The sequence below is a fragment of the Lutra lutra genome, chromosome 8 (assembly GCF_902655055.1).
Source record: "Lutra lutra chromosome 8, mLutLut1.2, whole genome shotgun sequence".
Classification (NCBI taxonomy): domain Eukaryota; kingdom Metazoa; phylum Chordata; class Mammalia; order Carnivora; family Mustelidae; genus Lutra; species Lutra lutra.
Window position 1 is genome coordinate 138,723,930 of NC_062285.1, and position 12,407 is coordinate 138,736,336.

The following is a 12,407-nucleotide window of genomic DNA, read 5'->3' on the forward strand; positions in this document are numbered from 1 at the left end:
GTTCACCACCCAGACCCCTTTTCTGGACCCAGCACACCCTGTGGGGCTTCGTGTCCTGTCTCGGAGCCCGGCACAGGTGAGACACCCACTCAATCCAGACCCAAAAGCAGATGGAGGCCCGCATTCCTACTCACTGAACAACGGGACACGTTATTAAAGAAACAAATTTTGAAAGTGACTGTCTTACTTTTAAACTTACTGAAATGTTTCAAAAATGTATTTGGAAGTCTCCAAGTAGGTCACCTTAAAAGAATAAACAGCATGCTGATAAAAACAAAAACACTTTGGTGGTTTGGACTATTCATTCTTTCAGTTTAGTTTGAATCAATGGGAGAATTTAAACATTACAAAATGTAAGATTCTGACAGCTCAAATTCAAAAGTAAATGTCTCCCTGAAGTAAGTACACTTTACTTCTTACTGAATTCCTTAGAGACAGATGCCACATGCATAATACAGTGGCTTCTAATGAGAAGTTAGACCGGCTTCAGGACTTTAATGTGAACTAATACTCAAGTTCCTGGTATATTATAGTCTTTGTAAGTTAAATGTATTTGCATGGACTTCCTTGATTAAAAGCATGAAATTAAGCAAATGAAATGAATAAATTTAGAAACATCACTACTGAGGCTACAGCAGATGCAGCAGATACAGCAGATGCAGCAAAGAACTTAACAGATGCATTTGCGTAAAAGGGAGTGATGGTGGATGCAGTGAGTAGAAGGGAAAAGTGGAGGAGGACGAGTCAAAGGAAGTTGTCAAACTGGGGACAGGCAGGAGAAAAGGCCAGGACAACATGGCCAAAAGCTGACCACAGTCCCGGTAGTCCTATTTCTCACCAGGGTCTCATGGAGTCCTGGCCCCACAGCCCCAAGATGCACCACGTGGGTGGAACTCTTCCCTGGACATTCCCTCATCTGACACGTGCTAGGCCCTGACCCAGTGCCAGACACCATGCTGAGGGTGGTCAGGGGTTGACAGTGCCCTTGGAGTTGAGTGGGGCTCAGCTCCTGTCCCCACCACACAGCAGAAGTCACAGTGACAGTCAACATTTATTAAGTGCTTCCTAGGTGCGAGCACCGTTCCCTCTCAGAACAGCCCTATGAGGTAGCTACTACTATCATCCCCATTTTACAGATGAAGAAATGAGGTAAACAAGTGTTTCAATAACTTGACCAAAGCCACACAGGTAGCAGGTGGCAAAGCTGGGACTCAGACCTGGGCCAGGTGCCCCTGAGCCTGCCCCTTCACTGTCAGGCCACCCTGTCTCCCTCGGTGAGACATGGCAATGGAAAACTCCGAGAAGAGGCAGAGGTGAACGATGTAAGCGAGACAGGGACAGCACTCCAGCTGGGACTCCCACAAGGGCACGACGTCAACAGGCATGCACGTGTGCACGCATTCACTCCTTTGGCATTCGCTGAGCACCTGGGCAGGAGTCCTGTTCTGGAAGCACGCCTGCTCGAACAGCTTAGGGCACTGGGGGAGACACACCCGCAAGCCCTGCCTGCCTTGCTCACAGGTGTACCCCAGAGCTGGGCAGGGAGCCCAGTGTAAACAGGGCAGAGATATGTGATGGGGGAATGAACTAGGCACAACCCCAGCCCCGCCGCACACCTAACCATGGGCACGTGATTTAAACTCTGGAGCCTCGGCTTCCTCACCCAGAAAGGGAAACTGATACTGACATTACTCCTTGCCTCGCTGGGGATGGCATGCCTCAGTCACGAGCGGAAGTAGCTGCTCTCCACCGGGGCGCTGAGGAAGCCCGGAATCGCATGGTGGCTTCCCAGGGGCCACAGGCAGAGTCCTGAGGAGCCCGCGGGAATGAGGCAGGTGCACAAGGGTAAGGGCAAGATGTCCCAGACAGAAGAATCATGAGGAAGGGTGGGGGTGGGACGAGGCAAGAAGGGAGGGCAGGAAGGGAGCACAGGCCAGTCAGTGTCAGTGAGAGCACCCAGTCTTCAGAGGGCTAGACAGCACGGCCGGGTGCCCACCTTGAAACAGGAACAGTGAGCAAGGAAGGAGGAACTGGGGTCACATTTCTATACAAAAATTCCCGTGTGGTTTAACCTTGATGAGTTTCTCATGACTTGTAACCCTCCAGCTGTTGGCTAGGTTGAGAACAATGTTATGCACTACTAACAGGGACATTTTTAAATTGACGAGACTATGCAGAGACCAGAGTGCTGCTTACTTACACAGCACCTCTCCAAAAAGAGCCCAGCAGGGGTGCCTGGGTGGCTCGGTTGGTTAAGCATCTGCCTTCGGCTCAAGTCATGATCCTGGAGTCCTGGGAATGAGCCCCACATCGGGCTCCCTGCTTGGCGGGGAGTCTGCTTCTCCCTCTGCCTGCTGCTCCCCGTGCTTGCTCTCTCTCTCTCTCTAGTTCTAGCTCAAATAAAAATCTTAAAAAAAAAAAAAAAAAGAGCCCAGAAAACTTCACAGAATCCCAGACACAAGGAATGCAGGTGGTATTAGTGACTCTAAAACTCCAAAGTTAAAATGCAAACAAAAGTTTAATGTTTTCTTACGGAAGCCCAACGGAAGCCCAACGTTAGGTAGATCAGAAAACCCACCCTTTCAATTTCTAGTCTCCTCAGGGCAACCTTTTTAAATACTTAAATCATGTCACTTCCCTGCTCAACACCCACCACACTCAAGAGTTAAACCCTAACTCCTTGCCTTTGCTGCAAGTCCCATCTCGACCTGCCCCTGCCTGCCCTCTTCCACGCTCCTTCACTGACTGGCCCTGTTCTGCTCTGGCCACAATGATCTTCCCTTTGTTTCTCAAACATACTGAGCCCATCCCTGCCTCAGGACTTTTGCACATGCTGTTCGCTCTCCCCAGAATGCTCTTTCATAAGACAATTGCATCGCCAGCTCCCGTACTATATGGGCCTCTGACCAAAGGTCGTCAGAGTCTCCCTGACCATCCTCTCATCCAGCCCCATCTTCCAATACCACCACCCTACAAGATCTGTAAGATCTTAACAATAACATTCTGTTGTTATTTCACTCATGAAGCCACATACTGACATCTCTTGGGTTACACGGAAAAAAAAAAAAGACTACTCAGATGACTAACCACAAAACGTTTCTTGAGCTGACAGCAAAACTTAATTTTTCAGTGACTCTTAAAAAGTAAATTCTTCTACAATGCCATTTGTCTAGTCACTCAGAAGACCTTCCCACCTGGAGCCTCCTGGGCAGCCTCCGGGATACCCAGAACCACAGTTCTGTGTGTTTTTGCTGTTTATAAAGGGGTCCTGTCTGAGTCACAGGAAGCAACTGTGGTAGGAGCCAATGGCCCAGTCAGTTACAACACACTTTAAATTCTCAAGTATTAGGACTTGCTCTGTCATTGAGTCAACATCTATATTTATAGAATTTCAAAAACATTTGGCCTGACTGTCCCCTATAACGAACCTCACATACACCCAGAACCTAGTTGGATTTTTAAAATTTTTTTAAAAATTTTATTTATTTGAGAGAGGGGGAGAGTACAAGTGGTGGGGAAGAAGGCAGAGGGAGAAGCAGACACCCCAGTGAGCAGGGAGCCCAATGTGGGGCTCAATCCCAGGACCCTGGGATCACGATCTGAGCCAAAGGCAGAAGCTTGATGGACTGAGCCACCCAGGCACCCCACCCAGAACCTAGTTTGATACCACATTTATCAGAGGAAAGCTGGTTAGCCCTGAAAAGTGAAAGGCAGCAAAGACTTTAAGAGACTGGAAACAAACTATCTCTAGGATTCTGTATTACTCTGACACTTTCTTTTAAATCCTAAACAATCCTCTAAGAAATACACATTCCTCAAAGCAAGGAAATGCAGGAAAGTATCTCCTTGAATAATCCTAAATGCCAGGAAGAGAGGGCATTTGACTGCCAGGACCAGCACTGTTTCTCCTGACTGCAGATTCTTAAAAACAAGAGCCCTTCCCAGGGTGGAAGCCTCCATCAAGTCTAAAAATAAATGAATAAATACAGTGAGAGCACACACACTCACACTGAAGGAGAACCAAGAACCAGGAGTGTGTTGGATGTCTGGGCCAAAACATCCAATGCCAGCATGTCCCAAGCAAACATGGCAACTTGCCCATCCTGTATCTCCAACTGTGGGATCTAAAGGGGAAGTGCTTCCACACAGTTGACACTGGTCCTCTGCTTAGACCACCAGTGGGAGCGTCCTAAGAGCCCCTGCCACCCTCCACCCCCCACTGACTGCACTATCCTTCACAGAACCACACCCTCTCTTTTCCCAACGTCTCTGATAGGGAAAAACAACTAACTTTTCCACTTTGGAGCAAAATGCTATTGCAGCTGGAGAAACATTCTTGGATATCATAAATAAGATATTCTGATTCTAAGGAATTGTAAATTTGATGCTGGAGTGTGTGAAAGGATGAACAAGCAGATCTGAGGAAATATTATGGAGCCATGGTAACAGAAACCACGGAAGAAACTCCAATTGCACAAAACTGTTTAAAAATAAACCGGATACTAAAATACCAGCAAAAAGCTACAATGACTCACACTGTTCTCCTCAAATCCTATGAGAACAGCCAGTTCTTTGACAGTCTCCCAGTCTTTTTCCCTACTGGAGAAATGCGGAACAAAGAAAGTAAAAAGACGCTTTGAAATTTTTCTCTAATTTTACCAGCAAGTTGGTATGAATAAGACCTTATATGTTTTAGAGTTTGATGAGAGCATAGAAACGTATATTCATGATGAGAGAATCTTGAGCTTTTTAATAAGGCTTTATTTATTTCATAAGATAAATCCAAAGAGCGTAACTAAGGCCCCAGGATGTGCTATACTGAGAGCTCTAATACTAGTAAATGCCAAAGAACGAGAGCACAGGGGTGCCTGGGGGGCTCAGCGGGTTGAGCATCTGCCTTCAGCTCAGGTCATGGTCTCAGGGTCTTGGGACTAAGCCCCACATCGAGCTCTCTGCTTGGGGGGAGAGCCTGCTTCCCCCTCTCTCTCTGCCTGCCTCTCTGCCTACCTGTGATCTCTGTCAAATAAATAAATAAATAATCTTAAAAAGAAAAGAAAACAAAACAAAGAACTACAGCACAATTTCTGTCATTAACGTACAACCTTTTAAGGCATTTTGTATATGTGACCATCTTTCCCTTTCTGCAAGTGTGTGCACGCCCCTACCTCCTTCTTTCGGGCCCCATCTCCACTGTGTACCCTCTAACTACACTTACACACCTTTTAATGCGGCAGTGGCACACGCAAGGGCTCGCACATGGAATCAGCCCCACAGATCTCAGTTCTGAGGGGCCCTGCACTGGCCCGCCCTACCCATCTGGCCAGCTCAGCCTTCTGCCAGGCTCCGAACAACCACAGGTGTGGTGCGTTGCTGCCCGAGACAGCCCGTACTTGTCAACTCCTACCCATCCTGCAAGGCCCAGTTCGAGTGTTACCTCCTCCGAGGAGGGCCCCCAGCCCCAGCGATGACCCTCTGCCCACCACTGTCCCAGTACAGTTCCTCTGTTGTGCCATTATTTGGTTATATCCCTATTTCCCCAACCAGGCTGTTAGCTCCTCGGGGGTACCCTGGTGCCTGCCACAGTACCTTTAGCTGCTCAGAGACAGTCACTGAAGGAAGAATGGAGCCAGGGAGGGAATTTCTAGGAAACCTCAGTCCTGTGGTATCTACGTTATTCCTCATTTGCCCAGGACCTGCCCCCCTAGCCTGTTCCCCTCCTACCCCTGCCCTACTCACTACAGTCCTTCTCTCTTTTTCATGTGAAAATAATTATTCTCCTGTGCAAACTGCCACTCTTCCCCGTGCCCAAAGACCTGTTTTGGACATACTACACACTCATCTACAATTCTGACTGGAGTCAGAGCACCAGAAAAACTTGTTTGCTAAAAGCTTTGCTGCCGGGGCACCTGGGTGGCTCAGTCGTTAAGCGTCTGCCTTTGGCTCATGTCATGATCCTACGGTCCTGGGATCTAGCCCCACATCGGGCTCCCTGCTTGGTGGGAAGCCTGCTTCTCCCTGTCCCACTCCCCCTGCTTGTGTTCCCTCTCTCACTGTGTCGCTTTCTGTCAAATAAATAAATAAAATCTTAAAAAAAAAAAAAAAAGCAAGCTTTGCTGCCACTTGGTGACAGTTTCAATGAAGTAACTGCACTTACTCTTAGAATTTGCTTTGTTTGTTTAGGACTACTTTTAAAATCTTTTGCAACATAAATTATTCATCAAGCCCCATAATCACTGAGATTTCAACTGAATTTGTTACCAAAACCCGAAGAGAAGCACTCAAACACACACACTAGCTTTGAGTAGGAGAAAGTGTTGCCCACAGAGACAAAAGTCAACCTGAGAACATGCTCCCGGCAGGAAGCTGGAACACACTGAGCCAGTGGAAACACAGGTGACGGACCAACAGCAGCATCAAACAGATCTAGAAAACACGCTCTACACGCTCACCGCCAGCGCTGAGGAGGAGATTCCCTGTGCCACCCAGGCGGGGCTCCAGGGATGTCCCCATGAGCACTGGCTGGGAAAGGGACTGACCCAGCCATCTGAGTCTTATTAGCCATGTGCCTCAGCAAATCACATTACTGCTCTGTGCCTCGGATACACTCATAAAATGGGGGTGATGAGGGGCACCGTGCAGGCTTCTGAATGAGGATTAGCTGAGATGATGCAAGGACGTGCCTGTCTCCTCTGTACCAAAAAATAAATGTTGGTTCCTTTTTCTGGCTCCAGTGCAAATCTGAAGCCAGAGCAGAATGACCTTGGACTTAGTGTAAGACTCCTTGGACTTCGGTTTCCTTGTTCCTGAAGTAGGTGATCTTCAAGTTCTATTTAAACTGGGACATGTTAAGGGGAGCCTGGGAGTGCAGGCTCAGGGTGGACTGGGGCCCGTCTGGGGCACTGGTTCAAAGTCTGCAGCGAAAATGTATATTATGCATTTGGTGTCTAAATGAGAAATGAAGAGGACTTTTTTTATTAAATAAAAGCAGCAATCAAGAGGGGGTTTTACTTTTCATTAAATTAGCATATATCCCTTATACCACCCACCTACTGTCTGCTTTCCGTTCTTTCAATACGTGCAGTTGCACTAGGCTCGGGGTGCTGGGGAGTCCGACAGGGGATGCAGCGGAAGAAGAGCCCCGGCCTCAGGGCGTCACACTCTCCCGCAAGTGACTGACAAATGAGCCAGCGCGGCTGCTGCTGCGTGGAGAAACACAGCCAGGAAAAGGGAGGAGGGTGAAGGCAGAAAGGAGACTGAACTTTGAAGCAGAGCGGCCAGAGAAGGTCTCATTGAACAGGGGACATCTGAGACAAAGCTGAAGGCCCTGAGGGCCTCCAGGGGAAAGGCACATGGCAACAGGAAGCTGGAGTCTGAGGGCAGGAAGGCGTGCCTGGCCATACAGCCATGGCAGTGCTGCCCAGTGAGAGGGGACAGTGGCCGCCACCAGGCAGACAGCAACAGAAGCGATGACGCAGGAGTTCTGGAAGAATCTTGAGCATAAAACAAAACAACCTCAGTCTTTCAGCTTTGATGCCACCAGTGTCCGTCCCTGACCTCCTGCCCAGGTTCTCGGGCTCAGTGATTCTACGACCATGTGCCCAGCAGCAACTGCGCCCTGCAGTTCCCGAGCTCGGCTCTCCCCACCGACCCACTTGTGGGGTCTGAGGCCCACTGTGGGTAAGGAGCCGGGACGTGGACCCCAAGCCCTTCCCACTGACTCTACACAGCCCCAAGAGGCAGGAGAGTCCAGCACTGACAAAGGTCCCACACTGTCTGGGGCCGGCTGTACAGACATGAAGCCAGAGCAGCCTCTCCTCCCTGCTTGAGTGGTCCTGGACCCCCACTTCCAGAAGGCTCCCCTCTTCTCACCCAGCAGACTTTCCCCAGATCACATCCTCACCACCCCTGCCCACACTTGTGCAAAGTAAAGCGAAATTACCTTGCTAAGTGCTAGATGCAAACCGACAGCACTAAGAACGGACGCCCTCTGACGCAGGCAGGACGTGCGCTGTGTCGCAGCACGCAAGCAGTCACGTCAGGTGAGCACAGGCAGGGTCCCCTGAAATCCCTCACTCTCCATCTGCACAAAGGGTGTAGTTTCTAAACTGTTTCCTGGGCTCACCAAGGAACAGAAGATACGAATCGCAAATACTCAGCAGTGCATTCCTAAGGCCTAAGAGTGAAAACCGAGATGGTTCTGACGGATCCAGAGAAAGGTGTTTTTGTTTATTTTATTCTTAAAACTGGCATGAAGAAGAAAGGAAAGCCCAGATGCCAAAAAATGCTTAATAAAGCCTCCACCTTTGGAATATGCAAGGAGGTGTTAAAAGGCTTGACCTTTCCTTTCCGATTATCTTATAGGAAGTGAACTCAAATCTTACAATCCACTGTTCTGTCAGAGCAGGCTTCAGAAGTGGATAAGGAAGTTCTTCCTCTAGGAAGGGCTTCCCAAGTATATACTGTGTGTCAAGGAGAACAGAGGGTGTACAGACTGAGCAGAGGGTGTACAGACACATGTGGCCCCAAGAGTCCACGTGGCAATTCCCCAGAGTCCTTTAGGCTCCACCATCTCCCCCTACCAGTCTGGCCAAGTTAAAAGTCACCACTCCTGTCACGTGCCATCTGTGAGGCTCACAGATGTCCTTCTACTCCATGAGGAATTCCATGGGGGCAGGGTTCTGCCCCTTTATCTGTGTATAACCCAAAACAAGTGCTCAACGAATGAGAGAGTGTGGGGCGCCTGGGTGGCACAATCGGTTAATCGGCCGGCTCTTGGTTTCAGCTCAGGTCAAGATCTCAGGGTCCTGAGTTCAAGTCCCACGTTGGGCTCTACACTCAGCAGAGTTTCCTTCCGATGCTCTCTCTCTCCCTCCCTCTGCTCTTCCTGTTCTCTCTAAAATAAACAGATCTTAAAAAAAAAAAAAAAGAAAGAAATGAGAAAGGATCACAGTTCAGCCTGTACCTCCTCTCTCCTATCTTCCCTTCTTCACCTGTGATCCTTTCTCATTTCTTTTTTTTTCTTTTAAGATCTATTTATTTTAGAGAGAGCAGTTAGAGGAGACAAACTTTTCAATGTGAGACATTAGTATTTCAAAATACTGTATCTGGAGTCCTCTAGTAACTCTTAAAATTACTATGTTTTACCCCTGGTGTCTTCTACATCCTAATCCCTCAAAGAAAACAAACGGATGGCCGCCCCTTCCTGGTCCTTTTCAGCCCCTCTGGCTCTTCCTGGTCTGAGTAAAAACAATCTCAGGTTATGGAGAACCGGCAGCAAAGGAAAGCAAGACCCGAAGTCACCCGGTCTCAGGCCAGCCCGTCAGCTGTGAGTTCGCCCACATGAGTTAAGAAGGAGCTGGAGCAAAGAGCATTTAGCCGAGTCCCCTAAGCTCATTTTTCCTACGCAGTGGAAACGTGTCAGCGGACAGGTCCGCGCCTGGGGCTGATTTTTTGCAGTCCTACTTGGGAGGCCTCCCTCCGCTGGCGGGCACCCTGGGAACGCGGAGGCTCGAGCTCAACATTTCCCAAAGCTAAATATTGACTCGATTTAAAAATAGAAAAGTTACTTTAAAAAGGACAAAAATGACACATTTGCAAGTCTGATATTAACGTGAGAATACAAACAGCAGTGCAAGAAAACGTACAGGGACAGTCCGAAGACTGGAAAGAGAAATTACTTCAAGCAGGCCTCGCCGGACTCCAGCTGCTCCGCTCCCCACCGTCCCGTCAGGGCCAACCCGCCGCGGGGCCCGGACACACTCCCGGGGTGCGGCACTCTGATGAGAAACAGGGCCACTTCTGCTGTCCATGTTGGAGTGGGACAAGAATGCGAGGGGACGACGGTGCGAGAGCCCCGATTCCAGTGCTCGATATGGCTTTTACCTGCACAGCCTGAGCTTCCCCACCTACTAAAAGAGAGACCCGGGGCACCTGGGTGGCTCAGTGGGTTAAAGCCTCTGCCTTCAGCTCAGGTCATGATCTCAGGGTCCTGGGATCGAGCCCCGCATCAGGCTCCCTGCTCCCTCCCTCTCTCTCTGCCTGTCTCTCTGCCTACTTGTGATCTCTGTCAAGTAAACAAATAAAATCTTTTAAAAAATAAATAAAAAGAGAGAGACCCATTCCCAGCCCTGCCTGGCTCTGGGGAGCCAGAAGGACTGTCATCAACCACAGCACAAGCCATGTCACTGCACCGGGCTGCCAGCCCCTCTACTCACCCCCTCGCTCACTAAGAAACAGGTCTTGAGACCGACTGAGACCATGGCGAGCAAGATAAGCCCCTGACTTCCTAGAGCTTGCGTATTTTCTCGGCCTCTGCAGATGCCCGGCGTCTGATAAGCGGGCGGACAAGGGAATGCTCCACCAGACACGATCCTTAGACTTCTCCCGCAGGACTCTTCCCCCGGCGTGTGCCCGGGCGCAGGCTGCAGCAGGGGAGCCCCTCCGGGGCGACGAGTCTCCAGGAGGCCGACGCCTGTGATCAGTCCGACACATGTTACCTATTACACAGTCATCTATGACACAGTCAAACCAGCACCAAATGGAAAGGAGTGCTGGCAGAAAAACTCAAATTCCTTCTTAACCGCTTGGTAATTCAGATAGCAGCTTACTCCAAAAACAGATTTTTATCTTCTATGCAAGCAGGAAGGAAGGAAACGCACTGTGGAGTCAATCATCATCAGACTGTGAGCGGCTCAAGGGCAAGCCATATCTTCTTCACCTTGAAGTCCAGAAGCCTGCCCAGCAGAGGGTCTGTATGTGTCTGTGTTTGCTGACCAAATGACACTGGCTCCTGGCGGTGAGAATAAAGGTGACACGCAGGGGGGCCTACAGCTCGGCAGGCACTCTTCGATAGCCACTTCTCCTTGAACAGATGTGGGAAGCGGGGAGGACAGACGAGGAGTCACCAAGGTCAGTGGTAGAAAGTGGTGGCACCAGCATGTTGGCCCCACGCTGAGCACAGGGAGATGAGCAGGGCCTGGAGACGGGGCACCTGCGAGGCCCGGTCTTCTCTCCTCCCAGTCCCTTCCCTTCCTGCCCACAACTCCTGCCTCTGCCTCCTCCTCCCCCCATACTTTCTGTTTAATCTGGAAGCCACAACTTAGGAAGGTCAGAAAAATATTTTGTTTATACAAATGAGAATGACCCAAACGCATCTCAAGAACATACAATGGAATGACATTACTTGGCCAGAAGAGGTTGTGGAAGCAGCAATGGTTTTAAGTAGCTGAAATTCTGCTGTTTTCCTATTTTTTAAAATTGAGACACAATTCACACAATTCACCCATTTTAAAGGGTACACAGTGATTTTCTTTAGTACGTTCGGAGTTGTGCAACCATCACTACAGTCCATTTTAGAACATCTCACCCCAAAAAGAAACTCTGTACCCTTTGGCAGTCACCCCATCCCCTCACATCCACCCCCAGGCCACCACTCACCTACTTTCTGTCTCTGTGGATTTGCCTATTCTGGACATTTCCCATCAGCGGAATCCTGCAGCGTGTGATCTCTTGTGACCGGCCTCTTTCACTCAGCACAATGCTTCCGAGGCCACCCGTGCCATAGCACCTATCAGACTGTGTTCCTTTTTATCACGAAATACCGTGCCGTCATATGTTTGGAGCACGCCGTGTTTATCCAGGACCAAGCTGATGGGCATTTGGGTCATTTCTACTTTGGGGCTATTATAAATGCTGCTGTGAGCGTTTACGCACAACCCGTTACGTGGACATAGGTCTTCATTTCTTTTGGGGAGATACCTAGGAGTGGAACTGCAGCGTCATATCGCAACTCCCCAGCTTTCTGAAGAACCATTTCCAAAGTTATTTCACCCAGTCAGCCAGACTGTTCAGCAAGGCAGCTGCACCGCCGTACACCCCCCAGCAGTGGGTGGGGTTCCGATGTTTCCACATCCTCACCAGCGCTAGTCAGTGGCTGCCCTTTCTGATCACAGCCATCCTAGCCGGGGTGAGGTAATACCCCAGTGTGGTTCTGAGTGGCATTTCCCTAATAACTAATATGCTTTTTGACCATTTGTATATCATCTTTAGAGAAGTGTCTATTCAGATCTTTTGCCCAGTTTTTAATCGGGTTATTTGTCCTTCCATTACTGGGGCGGGGGTGTTGTTTGTTTGTTTTTTTAAGATTTTATTTATTTATTTTCACAAGTGAGAGAGTGTATGTACACCGGTGGGGGGGGGTTGGCTCAGAGGGAGAAGCAGACTCCCCCGCTGAGCAGGGAGCCTGATGAGGGACTGGAATCCAGAACCCCTGGGATCATGACCTGAGCCCAAAGCAGACACTTCACTAACTGAGCTACCTAGGTGCCCCTGTTGCTGAGTTTTAATCGAGTTCTTTTATGTTTGTTCTAGGTGCAAGTCCTTTACCAGATACAGGATTTTTCAACATT

General features: G+C 49.3%; 1 protein-coding gene across 5 annotated transcripts in view; it reads right to left on the reverse strand.

The window, feature by feature from the left end:
• The window catches only part of PACSIN2 (protein kinase C and casein kinase substrate in neurons 2), a 132,212-nt gene that overhangs the window by 54,686 nt on the left and 65,119 nt on the right, over positions 1 to 12,407 (reverse strand). Inside the window, exon 1 of one of the 5 annotated variants that reach the window (XM_047739857.1) lies at positions 1,688 to 1,798. The exons of the other annotated variants lie outside the window; for them this stretch is intronic. The gene's annotated coding sequence lies outside the window, so the exon portion shown is untranslated. Of the gene's footprint in view, positions 1 to 1,687; positions 1,799 to 12,407 lie in introns of those variants that run through there. 5 annotated transcript variants of the gene reach the window in all.